The sequence below is a fragment of the Mustelus asterias genome, chromosome 15 (genome assembly GCF_964213995.1).
Source record: "Mustelus asterias chromosome 15, sMusAst1.hap1.1, whole genome shotgun sequence".
NCBI classification, from domain to species: domain Eukaryota; kingdom Metazoa; phylum Chordata; class Chondrichthyes; order Carcharhiniformes; family Triakidae; genus Mustelus; species Mustelus asterias.
This window is the reverse complement of record NC_135815.1, coordinates 3,779,432-3,795,363: the sequence shown is the minus strand read 5'-3', so window position 1 is coordinate 3,795,363 and position 15,932 is coordinate 3,779,432. Positions and strand designations below refer to the sequence as shown.

The following is a 15,932-nucleotide window of genomic DNA, read 5'->3' as shown; positions in this document are numbered from 1 at the left end:
ATTACTTCTCGGCCTTTTGGCTAAGATCAAGTGTAGTATCGACGTGCTGCGCTTGGTTGAAGTCATTAGGTTGCATTTTAGCTCCATTTGAAGCAATTTTTAAAAGCGGCATCTCGGCCTTTTGGCTAAGATGCAAATGAGATCAAGCCTTGGAGGAGGAGCTGTGCCTACTCCAATCAGCTTGGATCATGTAGATCAAACCCAAGGAGGTGAGAGCCCTGTCGTGTCAGCTTGGATCGGGAATGTCTCAACTCGTTGAGACTCTGAATTGGATTTGATTTGATTGAATTGGAATTTTAAAAAAACCAGTGGTGGTGCTGCTGTGCCCCCACTGGAGAGAGAGAGAGAGGGTGCAATTAAGTGATAAATATCACAAAGTGTCGTAGAGTTAACCGCACAGAAAACACATCCACCTCTCTTCATCTCATCCTAGTAGTATAGCCTTCTAAATAAACAAAGAGAATGAAGGAAAAGCTCAGCAGGGCTGACGGAGAGAGAAACACAGTTAATGTTTTGAATTCCATGTGACTCTTCTTCAGAAATATGTTTCTTCATAATTCCCTAGTGAATTTCTTGTTCACTATCCTATATTGATGTCCTCTGGTTATGTTCCTCCTGCAGTGCAAACCTTGCGTCTACCCTGAAGAGAGATTGAGCAGCTTAGGCCTAATGCCAGAATATTGAATAAATCTAAGGAGAAGATGGACAGATAGATTTATGGAGAAGGGGCAGGAAAGTGGAGTTGAGGCTGAGGTGAGATCAGTTATGATCGTATTGAATGGCGGAACAGGCTCAAGGGTTAGCAAGTTCACTCTGATTGGCTGAGGCATTGCCTTGAGAAAACAATGGGGAATTATAGGTGCTTTAATATCCCAGGTAATTCAAAAAATGTACAAGACTTGAACATATTCCTTTTGTTTGCAGGGGGTGTATGTGTGTGTGTGTGTGTCTGCGTATGTGTCTATCTGTGTGTGTGTGTCTCTGTGTGTGGGTCTCTCTTTGTCTATCTGTGTGTGTGTGTCTGTTTGTTCATTTTTGCTTTCAGATCTCTCCATCACCTTGCCTCTTCCTAAATCTGTAACATCATCCAGCCTGAGAACGCTCCAATCCCATTCTGGTCCATCTTGTTCTTCCCAAATTGGCGGCCGTGCCTTCAGCAGCTTGGGCCCCAAATTCCAAATTCCCACCCCAAAACTCTGCCTCCCGACTGCATCCTCCACTATGTGTCGGAGTAGAGTTAAGAGAAAAATCAGGAGGGCAAAAAGGGGACACGAGATTATTTTGGCAGATAAGGCAAAGGAGAATCCAAAGAGCTTCTACAAATACATAAAGGGCAAAAGAGTAACAAGGGAGAGAGTAGGGCCTCTTAAGGATCAACAAGGTAATCTATGTGCGGATCCACAAGAGATGGGTGAGATCCTAAATGAATATTTCTCATAAGTATTTACCGTTGAGAAAAGCATGGATGTTAGGGAACTTGGGGAAATAAATAGTGATGTCTTGAGGAGTGTACATATTGCAGACAAGGAGATGCTGGAAGTCTTAAAGCGCATCAAGGTAGATAAATCCCCGGGACCTGATGAAGTGTATCCCAGGATATTGTGGGAGGCTAGGGAGGAAATTGCGGGTCCCCTAGCCGAGATATTTGAATCACCGATAGTCATGGGTGAGGTGCCTGAAGATTGGAGAGTGGCAAATGTTGTACCTTTGTTTAAAAAGGGCTGCAGGGAAATGCCTGGGAACTACAGGCCAGTTAGCCTCACATCTGTGGTGGGTAAATTGTTGGAAGGTATTTTGAGAGACAGGCATTTAGAGATGCAAGGACTGATTAGGAACAGTCAGCATGGCTTTGTGAGTGGAAAATCATGTCTCACAAATTTGATTGAGTTTTTTGAAGGGGTAACCAAGAAGGTAGATGAGGGCAGTGCAGTTGATGTTGTCTACATGGACTTTAGCAAGGCCTTTGACAAAGTACCGCATGGTAGATTGTTGCATAAGGTTAAATCTCTCGGGATCCAAGGTGAGGTATCTAAATGGATGCAAAATTGGCATCTTGATAGAAGCCAGGGTTGTAGAGAGTTGTTTTTCAAACAGGCCTGTGACCAGCAGTGTGCTTCAGGGATCAGTGCTGGGTCCACTGTTATTTGTCATTTATATTAATGATTTGGATGAGAATATAGGGGGCATGGTTAGTAAGTTTGCAGATGACATTAAGATTGGTGGCATAGTGGACAGTGAAGAAAGTTATCTCCAATCGCAACAGGATCTTGATCAATTGGGCCAGTGGGCTGACGAATGGCAGATGGAGTTTAATTTAGACAAATGCGAGGTGATGCATTTTGGTAGATTGAACCAGGGCAGGACTTACTCAATTAATGGTAGGGCGTTGGGGAGAGTTACAGAACAAAGAGATCTAGGGGTACATGTTCATAGCTCCTTGTAAGTGGAGTCACAGGTGGATAGAGTGGTGAAGAAGGCATTCCGCATGCTTGGTTTCATCGGTCAGAACATTGAATACAGGAGTTGGAATGTCTTGTTGAAGTTGTACAAGACATTGGTAAGTCCACACTTGGAATACTGTGTGCAATTCTGGTCACCCTATTATAAAAAGAATATTATTAAACTAGAAAGAGTGCAGAAAAGATTTACTAGGATGCTATCGGGACGTGATGGATTGAGGTATAAGGAGGGGCTGGATAGACTGGGACTTTTTTCTCTGGAGTGTCGGAGGCTGAGGGGTGATCTTATGGAAGTCTATAAAGTAATGAGGGGCACAGGTCAGCTAGATAGTCAATATCCTTTCCCAAAGGTAAGGGAGTCTAAAATTAGGGGACATAGGTTTAAGGTGAGAGGGGAGAGATACAAAAGTGTTCAGAGTGGCAATTGTTTCACACAGAGGGTGGTGAGTGTCTGGAACAAGCTGCCAGAGGTAGTAGTAGAGGTGGGTACAATTTTGTCTTTTAAAAAGCATTTAGATAGTTACATGGGTACGATGGGTATCGAGGGATATGGGCCAAATGTGGGCAATTGGGATTAGCTTAGGGGTTTAAAAAAAATGGGCGGCATGGACAAGTTGGGCCGAAGGGCCTATTTCCATGCTGTAAACCTCTGTGACACTATGACTCTATACTGTTGCTCCTTAAACGTCCCTCTTTGGCAAGCTTTTGGTCACCTGGACCATGATCTCTTTAAGTGGCTCATTGTCAAATTATGCTTGATCACACTCCTGTGAAACATCTTGGGGAATCTGTACTATGTTAAAGGTGCTATATAGATGCAAGTTATTATTGGTTGTTAGTTACAGAGGGTTCATTCTTCGTTAAGAGAATTTCTCACAAGGAGATGGTACTTGAAGCAAAAGGGAATGGAACAAACAAATTGCCTGTTGCAGACACTCCGTCTAGACTCTCAGGGATTTCAAGATATTAATTTTTAAAAGTTTTTTGTGGAACAAAGTCTTTTCCAGACCTGGCATCAAAGAAGAACTTTAAGGATTCGGGGAATTGCTGATTGATTCCCAGAATGATGGAGGTTTAGTTTTCTGTGAACTGAAACATGATCCTGCTGTGTCTTCAGATTTGAGGTTGAGAATAAACCAACAGGTCAATTGGTGGAATTCTGGAAGGGAAGGCAGCAGACGAGGAGGAAAGAGACATCGGGAAAGGGATATTACAGGAGGATGATCTGCTACGACTCACTTCACATGCCCTTGCCCGAGGGTGGGAGAGTGGGGGGATAGGGCCCCATATATGCTTCATAGGAGTGTTATCAAATAAGATTATTAGACATCAAGCCACAGTAAGTGCTCATATGCAGATGGTCCAAAGCTTGGTCAAAGAGGTAGCTTATAGGAGGAAATTTAAAGGGATGTTTTAGTCCAGTTATACAGTGCATTGGTGAGGCTACACCTGGAGTATTGTGTGCAGTTTTGGTGTCCTTAACTGAGTAAGGATGTCTTTGCTATGGAGGGAGCACAGCGAAGGTTTACCAGGCTGATTCCTGGGATGGCAGGTCTGTCATATGAGGAGAGACTAAGTCGGTTAGGATTATATTCACTGGAGTTTAGAAGAGTGAGAGGGGATCTCATAGAAACTTTATAAAATTCTAACAGGTTTAGACAGGGTAGATTCAGAAAGAATGTTCTCGATGGTAGGAGAGTCCAGAACTAGGGGTCATAGTTTGAGGATAAGGGGTAAACCTTTTAGAACTGAGGTGAGGAGAAATTTCTTCACCCAGAGAGTGGTGAATGTGTGGAATTCACTCCCACAGAATGTAGTTGAGCCCAAAACATGTGTGATTTCAAGAAGAAATTTAATATAGCTCTTGGGGCTAAAGGAATCGAGGGATATGGGGGGGAAGGGGGGAATCAGGATATTGAATCTGATGATTAGCCATGATCCTAATGAATGATGGAACAGTATCAAAGGGCCAAATGGCCTACTCCCGCTTCTATTTTCTATGGAGATAGGAGTGAACAGGTTTATGGTGGGAATTCCAGAACTTAGGGCCTAGATAAATAAACAGATGATCACGAATGGCGGAGTGATTGTAATCAGAAATGCACAAGGAGCCAGAATTGGAGGAATGCCGAGTTTTCAGAGGATTGCTGGGCTGTAGGATGTTACAGAGGTAAGGAGCGATGAAAAGGCCATGGGAGGAATTGAGAAACAAATTTTAGAATGGAGGCATTGCTTGACTGAGAGCCAATGACGTTGCCATTGGCTGTTTTTAGCTCTCCTGGAATTCCTCCATTCTCTTGGATAATGTTCAGCAGGAGATTGCGGAGAAACGGCAGGATTTCAGGTTTGACAAGACAAGCGGGAATGAGAGAACGGACATCTGGAAAAGGAAGGGAAAAAGGCAGCTGCTCCATCCAACCTGTCCCATTCTAGCATGATGTATCATCAGCAGATCATCATGACTACCACCATGGCAACAGAGTGGTAATGTCACTAGCCTCGAAACCAAGATGACCAGGTTAACGCTGGAGGGACCACGGCTTTAGATCTCATCACAGCAGTTGGTGGGATTTAAATTTCATTAATAAATCTGGAATCTCAGTACTAAACAACCATCTGGTTCACTGATGTCCTTTAGGGAAGGAAATCTGCCATCCTTACCTGGTCTGGCCTACACGTGGTCCATACCAATGTGGTTGACTCTTAACTGCATTCTGAAATACTCTAGCAAGCCACTCAGTTCAAGGCCAATGGGGATGCACAACAAATGCTGGCCTTGCCAGCGACACCCACATCCTGTGAAAGAATAAAAATATTTTTAAAACCCCATGTCCTGCTTCCATCATCCTCTGCACCAATGCATTCCAGATCAGAAAAACTCACTGGGTGAAAAACAATGTCTCCGCTTTCCCACACCGGCTCTTTTGTCAATTCCTTCAATCTCCCCCTGGTTACTAACCCTTCTGCCAAGTGTCATAATAAAGAAGGAAAAATACCGAATTTCATCTGGAAATGTTGAACTTTGAATAAGATCTGTGAGTTTTTTTTAATGGAGTGGGCATACCAGCCAAAGATGACTGATGATGTAAAGTCAGTCACTGGTGGGTTATACTCTGAGAGAGACAATGACACCTCTCTGTTTCCAGACAAGGGTGCTTCTAAAGCAATCGGGAACAAATTGCCATCTCTGGTGGAGACAATGGGAGATAAGTGTCATCTCATCAAGGAATGTCCTCTGCGTAATATCTCAGATAGACTTGTGGATTTTACTTTCCAGGAATATACAAAGACTGGGAAAATGCCAGCTGCCAAGCTTGGTCAAGGTGTCAATTAACTCCAAGTGTGTGTGTATGTGCGTGTGTGTTGTGTGAGTGTAAACTAGTGCTGGAACTGTCAGAATGCGTGTGACGCTGAAGCAAAAAGCCAGCCAACAGCAGCTCCCCTGCAAATGGTCTTTTGCAGGTATCTCTCTTTGATTGTTGAAGTAATCTAAGTCAGTAAAGAGCACAGCTGGAAGGGAAACAGGAAGGTTTCTCCATCAAACTGGAGAACACTGGAAATTTCAAGTCAATCAATTGCCAATCAGTGCTACTGGAATCACAAATTACATTGGCTGCAACACTCAATACCTACTCTTCACGAGTCAAGAACTGCTTTGTGTACTCTTATAAAAATGTACTTACTTTATACTCAATTCTCATTTCTAATTTGTATGAATGTTTATGCACGTGAATTATCATTTTTTAAATATAAAGTAGTTAATAAACTACTATATCTTTAACTGAAGAAAGCCTGGTTAAACTGTCTCCTTTTAAAACATAAATATTGGGACTGGGAAAAGGAATCCCCAAAGGGAGGGATCCTTTGGATTAATCTTGTTGCAGTCAGCAGAGGGGGTTGAATACAGAGAGGGAGCCAGTTCAACCCTCCTCACCTGGGGCACATCAATTAGAAGGTGTCCCAGCTAGACGTTGGCAAATTGGGATATTCTTTGGGATTTTAACAAACTGTGGGCTTGTGCCGAGATAATTCCCACCGAGGGGACGGAGGGTAACAAATTGAGGGAATCTTGTCCAGGTTAACAAATTTTAGGGAACCTAACGTGAGGAGTGGTCATAACACAATGGAAACAGTTTCATCTTATTTATTCTATCAAAACCCTTCAAGATTTTGCATCCCTCTATTAAATCCTCTTTTATCTACCATTTGCAGGAGAATGGAATTATATATTGGCATGTTACACAGGAAGGGTTTACAGAATTGTGGACACTCTGCTTCTCTTCCAACATGGCTCTGAGAACCCAGCGCTGGAAGAAAACCACCCACCCCCGCCCTCCTCTTTTTTGACAGATCCTACTTTCGCCGTGGAGGGTGATGGTGGTGGTGGTGGTGGTGGGGGGGGGGGGGGTTTGGTTGTGTCGGGCAATGTGGGGGGCACAATGTGATTTGCACATATGAGAGACCTGAACTTAGCAGAGCCATTTGAACTCAGTGTTGAGTTTAAACAGATCCCATCTCCACTGGAGCAAGGTCCCTTTCCTGCAGTGTGTCACATACAAATTTTAGGAATAGATGTGACACAAAAGGTGGATAAGGTCTGTGGAACTGTCAAGCTGTCAAGTTATTTAAATGCCCTACACTCTTAATTTTGAAAAGATCAAAAGGTCTGCTATGTCTCTGAGTTGAAAAAAATCTGTGCTTGCAATTGGAATCGCTGATTGTTAGCATAATGTGGGAGATACTGTGGGGTGGCACAGTAAGAAGTCTCACAACACCAGGTTAAAGTCCAACAGAGCGGGAGGGGGTGTTTAACCTGGTGTTGTGAGATGTCTTACTTTGTTAATATAAGCATGAGGGCTGTCATTTATAGTATTATTACTGCTTGACTACTTTTTAAAAATTCATAAATTGTTCATGGGCATCGCTGGCTGGCCAACATTTATTGCCCATCCCGAGTTGCCCTTGAGAAGGTGGTGGTGAGCCGCCTTCTTGAATCGCTGCAGTCCATGTGCTGTGGGTTGACCCACAATGCCGTTAGGAAGGGAATTCCAGCATTTTGACTCAGCGACTGCGAAGGAACGGCGATATATTTCCAAATCAGGATGGTGAGTGACTTAAGAACATAAGAACATAAGAAATAGGAGCAGGAGTAGGCCATCTAGCCCCTCGAGCCTGCCCCGCCATTCAATAAGATCATGGCTGATCTGACGTGGATCAGTACCACTTACCCGCCTGATCCCCATAACCCTTAATTCCCTTACCGATCAGGAATCCATCCATCCGCGCTTTAAACATATTCAGCGAGGTAGCCTCCACCACCTCAGTGGGCAGAGAATTCCAGAGATTCACCACCCTCTGGGAGAAGAAGTTCCTCCTCAACTCTGTCTTAAACCGACCCCCCTTTATTTTGAGGCTGTGTCCTCTAGTTTTAACTTCCCTACTAAGTGGAAAGAATCTCTCCGCCTCCACCCTATCCAGCCCCCGCATTATCTTATAAGTCTCCACAAGATCCCCCCTCATCCTTCTAAACTCCAACGAGTACAAACCCAATCTCCTCAGCCTCTCCTCATAATCCAAACCCCTCATCTCCGGTATCAACCTGGTGAACCTTCTCTGCACTCCCTCCAATGCCAATATATCCTTCCTCATATAAGGGGACCAATACTGCACACAGTATTCCAGCTGCGGCCTCACCAATGCCCTGTACAGGTGCATCAAGACATCCCTGCTTTTATATTCTATCCCCCTCGCAAAAAAGGCCAACATCCCATTTGCCTTCTTGATCACCTGTTGTACCTGCAGACTGGGCTTTTGCGTCTCATGCACAAGGACCCCCAGGTCCCTTTGCACGGTAGCATGTTTTAATTTGTTTCCATTGAGATAGTAATCCCATTTGTTATTATTTCCTCCAAAGTGTATAACCTCGCATTTCTCAACGTTATACTCCATTTGCCATATCCTCGCCCACTCACTCAGCCTGTCCAAATCTCTCTGCAGATCTTCTCCGTCCTCCACACGATTCACTTTTCCACTTATCTTTGTGTCATCTGCAAACTTCGTCACCCTACACTCCGTCCCCCCCTCCAGATCATCTATATAAATGGTAAACAGTTGCGGCCCGAGTACCGATCCCTGCGGCACGCCACTAGTTACCTTCCTCCAACCGGAAAAACACCCATTTATTCCGACTCTTTGCTTCCTGTCGGATAGCCAGTCCCCAATCCACTTTAACACACTACCCCCAACTCCGTGTGCCCTAATCTTCTTCAGCAGCCTTTTATGGGGCACCTTATCAAACGCCTTTTGGAAATCCAAAAACACCGCATCCACCGGTTCTCCTCCATCAACCGCCCTCGTCACATCTTCATAAAAATCCAACATGTTCGTCAAGCACGACTTTCCCCTCATGAATCCATGCTGCGTCTGATTGATCGAACCATTTCTATCCAGATGCCCTGCTATCTCCTCTTTAATAATGGATTCCAGCATTTTCCCTACTACAGATGTTAAGCTGACCGGCCTATAGTTACCCGCCTTTTGTCTCCTTCCTTTTTTAAACAGCGGCGTAACATTAGCCGTTTTCCAATCAACCGGCACTACCCCAGAATGCAACGAGTTTTGATAAATAATCACTAACGCATCCACTATTACCTCTGACATTTCTTTCAATACCCTGGGATGCATTCCATCCGGACCCGGGGACTTGTCCACCTTCAGTCCCATTAGTCTACCCAGCACTGCCTCTCTGGTAACATTAATTGTATTAAGTATTTCTCCTGCTGCCAACCCTCTATCGTTAATATTTGGCAAACTATTTGTGTCCTCCACCGTGAAGACCGACACAAAAAACTTATTTAAAGACTCAGCCATATCCTCATTTCCCACTATTAACTCCCCCCTCTCGTCCTCCAAGGGTCCAACATTCACTCTAGCCACTCTATTCCTTTTTATATATTGATAAAAACTTTTACTATCATTTTTTATATTAATTGCTAGCCTAGCTTCATAGTCTATCCTTCCTTTCTTTATCGCTTTCTGAGTCTCTCTTTGTTGTTTCTTAAATTTTTCCCAATCACTTGTTTCTCCACTATTTTTGGCCACTCTGTACGCAGCTGTTTTTATTTTAATACTCTCCTTTATTTCCTTCGTTATCCACGGCTGGTTCTCCCTTTTCTTACAATCCTTGTTTTTTGCTGGAATATATTTTTGCTGAGAACTGAAAAGGATCTCCTTAAAAATCCTCCACTGTTCCTCAGCTATCCTACCTGCCAGCCTGCTCTCCCAGTCTACCTTAGCCAATTCATCCCTCATCCTATCATATTTCCCTCTGTTCAAACAGAGGACACTGGTTTGAGACCAAACTTTCTCCTCTTCCATCTGAATCAGAAATTCGACCATATTGTGGTCACTAGACCCAAGAGGGTCCTTCACAATAAGATCCTTAATTCTACCTACCTCGTTACACAATACCAGATCCAAAATAGCTCGTTCCCTCGTCGGTTCCGTAACATGCTGTTCAAGGAAACTATCCCGACAGCATTCTAAGAACTCTTCCTCCATTCCACCCTTACCGACTTGAGTCTGCCAGTCAATGTGCATGTTGAAGTCCCCCATGATTATTGCCGTTCCGTTTTTACACGCATCCCTTATCTGCTTGTTTATAGCCCTCCCTACCTCAACATTATTATTTGGGGGCCTATATACCACACCTACTAGTGTCTTTCTCCCTCTACTATTCCTCATCTCTACCCATAATGATTCCACGTGTTGTTCCTCAGAGCCTATGTCATCCCTCAGTACTACCCTGATATTATCTCTTATTAATAGCGCGACCCCACCACCTTTTCCTTCCTGTCTATTCTTCCTAAATGCCTGATACCCCTGGATATTCATCTCCCAGTCCTGGTCACCTTTCAGCCACGTTTCTGTAATGGCCACTAGAACGTACCCACTTGTGCTGATTTGCACCATCAACTCATTCACCTTGTTCCGAATGCTTCGTGCATTCAGGCAAAGTGTCCTTATTCCAGCTTTTATCTGGACCCGCTTTGATGAGTCGCGAACACCCTCTCCCTCTACTCCCTTATCTAAATTACCGCCTTCATTCACTTGCACCCTCTCCTCTACCATTAATTTTGTAATTCCCCTTACCCCTGCATCCTCCCCCCCATCAATTAGTTCCTTGATCCTAGTCAACTCTTCTAGCTCCCCTCCCCCCAACCTATCTAGTTTAAATTCTCCCCAGTAGCCTTAGCCAACCTACCGGCCAGGATATTGGTCCCCGTGTGATTCAAGTTCCACCCGTTTTTTGTATACAGATCACCCCTTGGAGGGGAACTTGCAGGTGGTGGTGTTCCCATGTACCTGCTGCCCTTGTCCTTCTAGATGGAAGTGGTCATGAGTCTGGAAGGTGCTGCCTGAGGATCTTGGGTGAATTGTTGCTGCTGAGCATCGATGATGGATGGATTGGTTATTTGTGGATGTGGTGCCAATCGAGTGGATTGCTTTGTCCTGGATAACTTTCCATAACCTATCATAGTTGGGAGAGCACTGTAATTTCAATGTTTGATTGACAGCGCCAAGTGGTTATAAAGGAACTCGTGGCATCTGATGTCGGTCTCGGAATACAGATACCTGTTTTTATAATGGATTAGGTACTCAGGTGGATTTAAATATATAGATCTGGCTTCTGTCAATGGGAGTGTTTTCTGTAATAGATATGTCGAATGGACTTTATTTAACCCCTGCTTGGCTCCTGACATTTACCCATGGTGGATACTAGGTGAGTTGGCATGGTGAATGTAAGGGCAAATTGTGGTAAGTGTGAGGCATGGGTAAGTATGAGTTGGTGCTAAATTGACATAGATGCTGTAAGGGGCTTTGGGGATTGGTGGGGGTATAGGTTGGCACGGAGAGTATGAGGGTCCATGGGGTGGGAAAATGGCATTCAAGGGTGGGTAGAGGCCCCTAAATTGGCATGGAAAGTATGAGGAGCTATGGGGGTTATGGGTGGTGACAGGAGTTAACATTGATAGGCTATTGGTATCGATATGCAAGTCCTGGATGGTTTTAACAAAGGTGAAGGAACCCTTTACCATGTAAGTGGAAAGCCTGCTCAGAGCTGGTTGTAGCAGTTTACTCATGTTGTACAGAACCAGTCAATGATAAGATAGGGTGCAAAAAAGACATCACCTTAGAAAGCGTTGCAGTATTTGCATATCAATAGCAAAGCCATGCCTGTATGCTCATCAACATTACTGGTCTGTTCGCCAATGTACCATTCAAGGAAGCCATAGACATTTGTACAGTGTGACTCGAGATATCATGGTGACCTAGATGTGTCGTCATTGTCTGAATATATATCTAATGAACTTATGAGCGCAGCAACTCGCGCAGTTGAGTTCAGTTTAATGACACCATGTATCCCCAAATAAATGTTGTTGCCGTGGGATCCCCTCTCAGAGTATATCTCACAAACCTCTCTGTCAATCTCCATGAGGAACACAAGGCGATTTATCCAACCTGCTGCACTGCTTTTGGAGTGCAGCGGGCTGGGAAATGCTAGAAGAGGTAATTTCACGGATTCCCCCGCTGGGCACCATGGTGTGGATGCCACCTGGGCAATGCCACCTTGGCAATGCCAGCCTGGGCCCTTGGCACTGCCCAAGCAGCAAAGTGCCAATGCCCAGGGGCATCGTGGCACTGCGCAATGGTCATTGGGCAGTGCCAAGGGGGTGGGGCCTTATGGAGCAGAGCCAGATGGGGGTGGGTACTCTGGGGGAAATGGGTGGGGTATCCCGCTGCCACTCTGCATTTGAGCTGAGTGACAGAGAGAGGGAGGCCAGCGATTGGGGCAGGGGTAGGTGGGTGTTCGACCTGTTGAGGGGTGGGTCAGGGTTGCAAGGGGAGGAGGGTCAGGGCTGCCGGTGGGGAGGGGGGGAGGAGTCAGGGGGAGGAATGTGGTGGGGGCAAAAATCAGGAGATTGGGACTGCGGGGAGAGGAACATTGAGGTGGGCTGGGGTTGGGGGGGATATCGAGGCTGGCCCGGGCATGTTCGGGGGACCAGTGATTGAGCTGGCTAGCTATCAGGAGGCTGGCTGTGTGGGGCCACTGCGCATGCGTCGATCTCGGTGCTGACAGATCAGCGCAGTAGCACACTCAGCGCTTTGCCGCCAACCTCTCCAGCGGGGATAGACCCCGTCCCCAGTTTTTCAACAGCATTCATGCTGGTGCACACTGCACTACACAGAGTGTGGGAGATTCATATTGAAACTCTCGCTGAAAAAAATATGATTTACTCCAGTTTTTACGCAAATTCGACACAATTTTGTTTGGGAGAATCGCCCCACACATTTTTGACGGAACGACACCTCGCCTCCGAATCCTTGCATATTTCCGATACATAGATGATACTTTTGCTGTATTTGAATCTGCAGCGACATGTTAGAATTTCCTTACAACCATAATGAGCCCCACTCTGTGCTCAAATTCACCTTTTGAACTGGAGCAGACAAATGAGTTCCCTTTCCTCAATGTGCTCGTTGGGAAACCTGCCAGTGGGTTCTCTGTGACTGCCTACCACAAGCCTTCCTTCAGTGGTCAATATACGCATTGGGATTCCCACTTTTCCATGCGCTAGTAAGATTGGCCTTGTTGGCAGTTTCATAAATAGGGCCCACCGGGGAAGTTTGGTGCTGAAATCGGATGAATCAAAGCCTTCCTGTGGGATAACGGCTGCCCCGATCAGATCGTTTCATGCTGCCTATCGCACAAACCCATGACTGGGCCTAAGGCTGCCACGTTCAGTCCTGCAAAGTGTCCAGTCTCACATTAGCCTGGAAGGGTAAAGTATCTCAGAGATTTGAAGATGAAGTGAATCATTTTAGTTGCTACTCTGCAGCAGCAACACGAGTGTTATTCTCCAGTAACAGAATGCTGCCGTCAAACCAAACAGACGTTCAGCTTTTTACACAAATGAGGAACGTGGTAGATGAATTTCAGTGCCAGTGTGATGCCAGGTGTGCGGGCCGCATGTCCCAGTGACTGGCGGATTGTGTCAAACAGCACGTCCCTTTGGCTACTCACAATAGGCAAAGTACTGACCATACTCAACCATACTGTACTTGAAAATCTCAAAGCAGCATCCAAAATTAGACATGATTCTACAAGTGGATAGCACATGCTAAACAATCCTGATTGTGCGAAGAATTACATTGACAACTAATTGGAGATTATCAACTGGGTTCACAGTGTGGCTCATGGTAGCAACCACATATATTCACACACAGGGCCCTGTCCATAAGACCATAAGACATAGGAGCGGAAGTAAGGCCATTCGGCCCATCGAGTCCACTCCACCATTCAATCATGGTTGATTTCAACTCCATTTACCCGCTCTCTCCCCATAGCCCTTAATTCCTCGAGAAATCAAGAATTTATCAATTTGTCCTTTGTAGACAGAAGAACATATCCACACTGTAGAACAGCCATTCCCGGGATCATTTCCCTTGGCAATGCCTTAACCAATCCAAGTCAACCTGCCTGGTTTGAATTTAAAACAAAATCTTGGCAGTTAAAAAATAATATGATTTCCCTGGTGTATCCTCCATGGTAACACCTCCATCAATGAGTCCATAGGCAACCAATCAGCACTCTCTTCTCACGCAGTATAAATTATTGGTACTTTACAATTGGTACTCTTGCATATTGATGAGTGCAAAACTAAAGGTTTTGACAGTGTCTCTATTTTCAGCGATATAGGAGCTGAATTAGGCCATTCGGCCCATCAAGTCTGCCCCACCATTCGATCATGGCTGATATGCTCCTCATCCCCATTTTCCAGCCTTCTCCCCATAACCCTTCAACCCATTACCAATTAAAAATCTAACTTCTCTAAATTGACTGACTGTCCCAGCATCCACCGCACTTTGGGGTAGCGAATCCCACAGATTCACAACCCTTTGGGAGAAGTAGTTTCTCCTCAACTCTGTTTTAAATTTGCTACGCCTTATCCTAAGTCTATGACCTCTAGTCCTAGAAGGCCCCACAACAGGAAGCATCCGCTCCACGTCCACTTTATCCATACCTTTTATACCTCAATTTGATCTCCCCTCATTCTTCTAAATTCCAGACAATATAGGCCTGCACTGTTCAATCTCTCCTCATACGGCAAACCCCTCATTCCTGGAATCAATCTAGTTCACAACCACTGTATGTGTCACAAAGTGCTCGACAGTGAATTAAGTGCTTTTTGAAGTGTAGTCATTGTTGTAATGTAGGAAATGTAGCAGCCAATTTGCACACAGCAAACTCCCACAAATATCAATTTGAACATCAGATAATCTGTTTTTGTGATATTCACTGAGGGATAAATATTGGCTAAGACACCAAAGATAGCTCCCTTGGTCACCTCTGAATTAGCATTGTGGGGTCTGGAGTGCAGAGAGGGCCACCGGTTTAAAGTCTTATTGAGAACTCAGTACCTCAAACAGTGCGGCACTCCCACAGTACTGCACTGGAAGTATCAACCTTTATTTTTGTGCTCAAGTCGTGGATAGCGGACATGGATCTGCAACCTTAGGACTCAAGATGAGAGGTGACACCAACTGAGCCACTCCTGGCACCTAACAGGCATTGCATAGAACTGCAATCATGTGAATTATTGGAACAGCAATGAGTACAGCTGAGTGTTTGTTTTTAATGAGCACATCTGGAATTGTGTGCAATGTTGGTAGTGCTGAGCACATCTGGAATTTGTGCAATGTTGGTAGTGCTGAGCACATCTGGAATTTGTGCAATGTTGGTAGTGCTGAGCACATCTGCCTTCCATGCAGTTGATCCAGGGTTAAGTCCCAGTAAGAACATTAATTTCACAGTCACTTCATTGCAGTGTACTTGTGACTAATTAATAAACTTTACTTTATTGATTTCCAGGGGAAACTCTGATACTCTGCCTCTTGCCTGGGTGTTAGAACATTGTCAGTCCATGCCTACTCCAGGACTCGAGACATAATTTGACACTTTAGTGCAGTCCTCACTACTGAATGGATTGATGTGTCTTTTTTCAGTTGAGGGGTTCAAGCCAGACACCTTTTGTCTGCTTAGCTGTAGGTAGGAGATCATGTAGTTTTATTAGAAGAGGAGCAAGTGAGTTCTGACAGCATCGCTCCCTCATCAATGCCATCAAGGCAGAATAGCTGGTCATTCATCACATTACAATCTGCGGGATCGTGCTGTGCACAGATGGGCTGCCCTAATTCCTGTGTTACAGAAGTGACTACACTTGAAATGCATTTCACTGGCTGCAAAGCTTTGGGATGTGCTGCGGTAGTGAAAGGTGCTGTACAGATCCAAATCTTTCTTCTAAGAGTTCCAGAACTTGCCCATGTTCTCACCCACTCATCCGCAATCATGGCGTGTCACCCGCCCCGAACTTTGACCCATCAGCCAGACTTTCCGTCACCGAATTAAAA

General features: G+C 45.0%; 1 non-coding gene across 1 annotated transcript; it reads left to right on the top strand.

The window, feature by feature from the left end:
- On the top strand, positions 1-199 carry LOC144504969 (U2 spliceosomal RNA). Its single transcript, XR_013499745.1, has one exon. It is a non-coding gene; the product is annotated as a U2 spliceosomal RNA (small nuclear RNA).
- Positions 200-15,932: the final 15,733 nt, after the last annotated feature.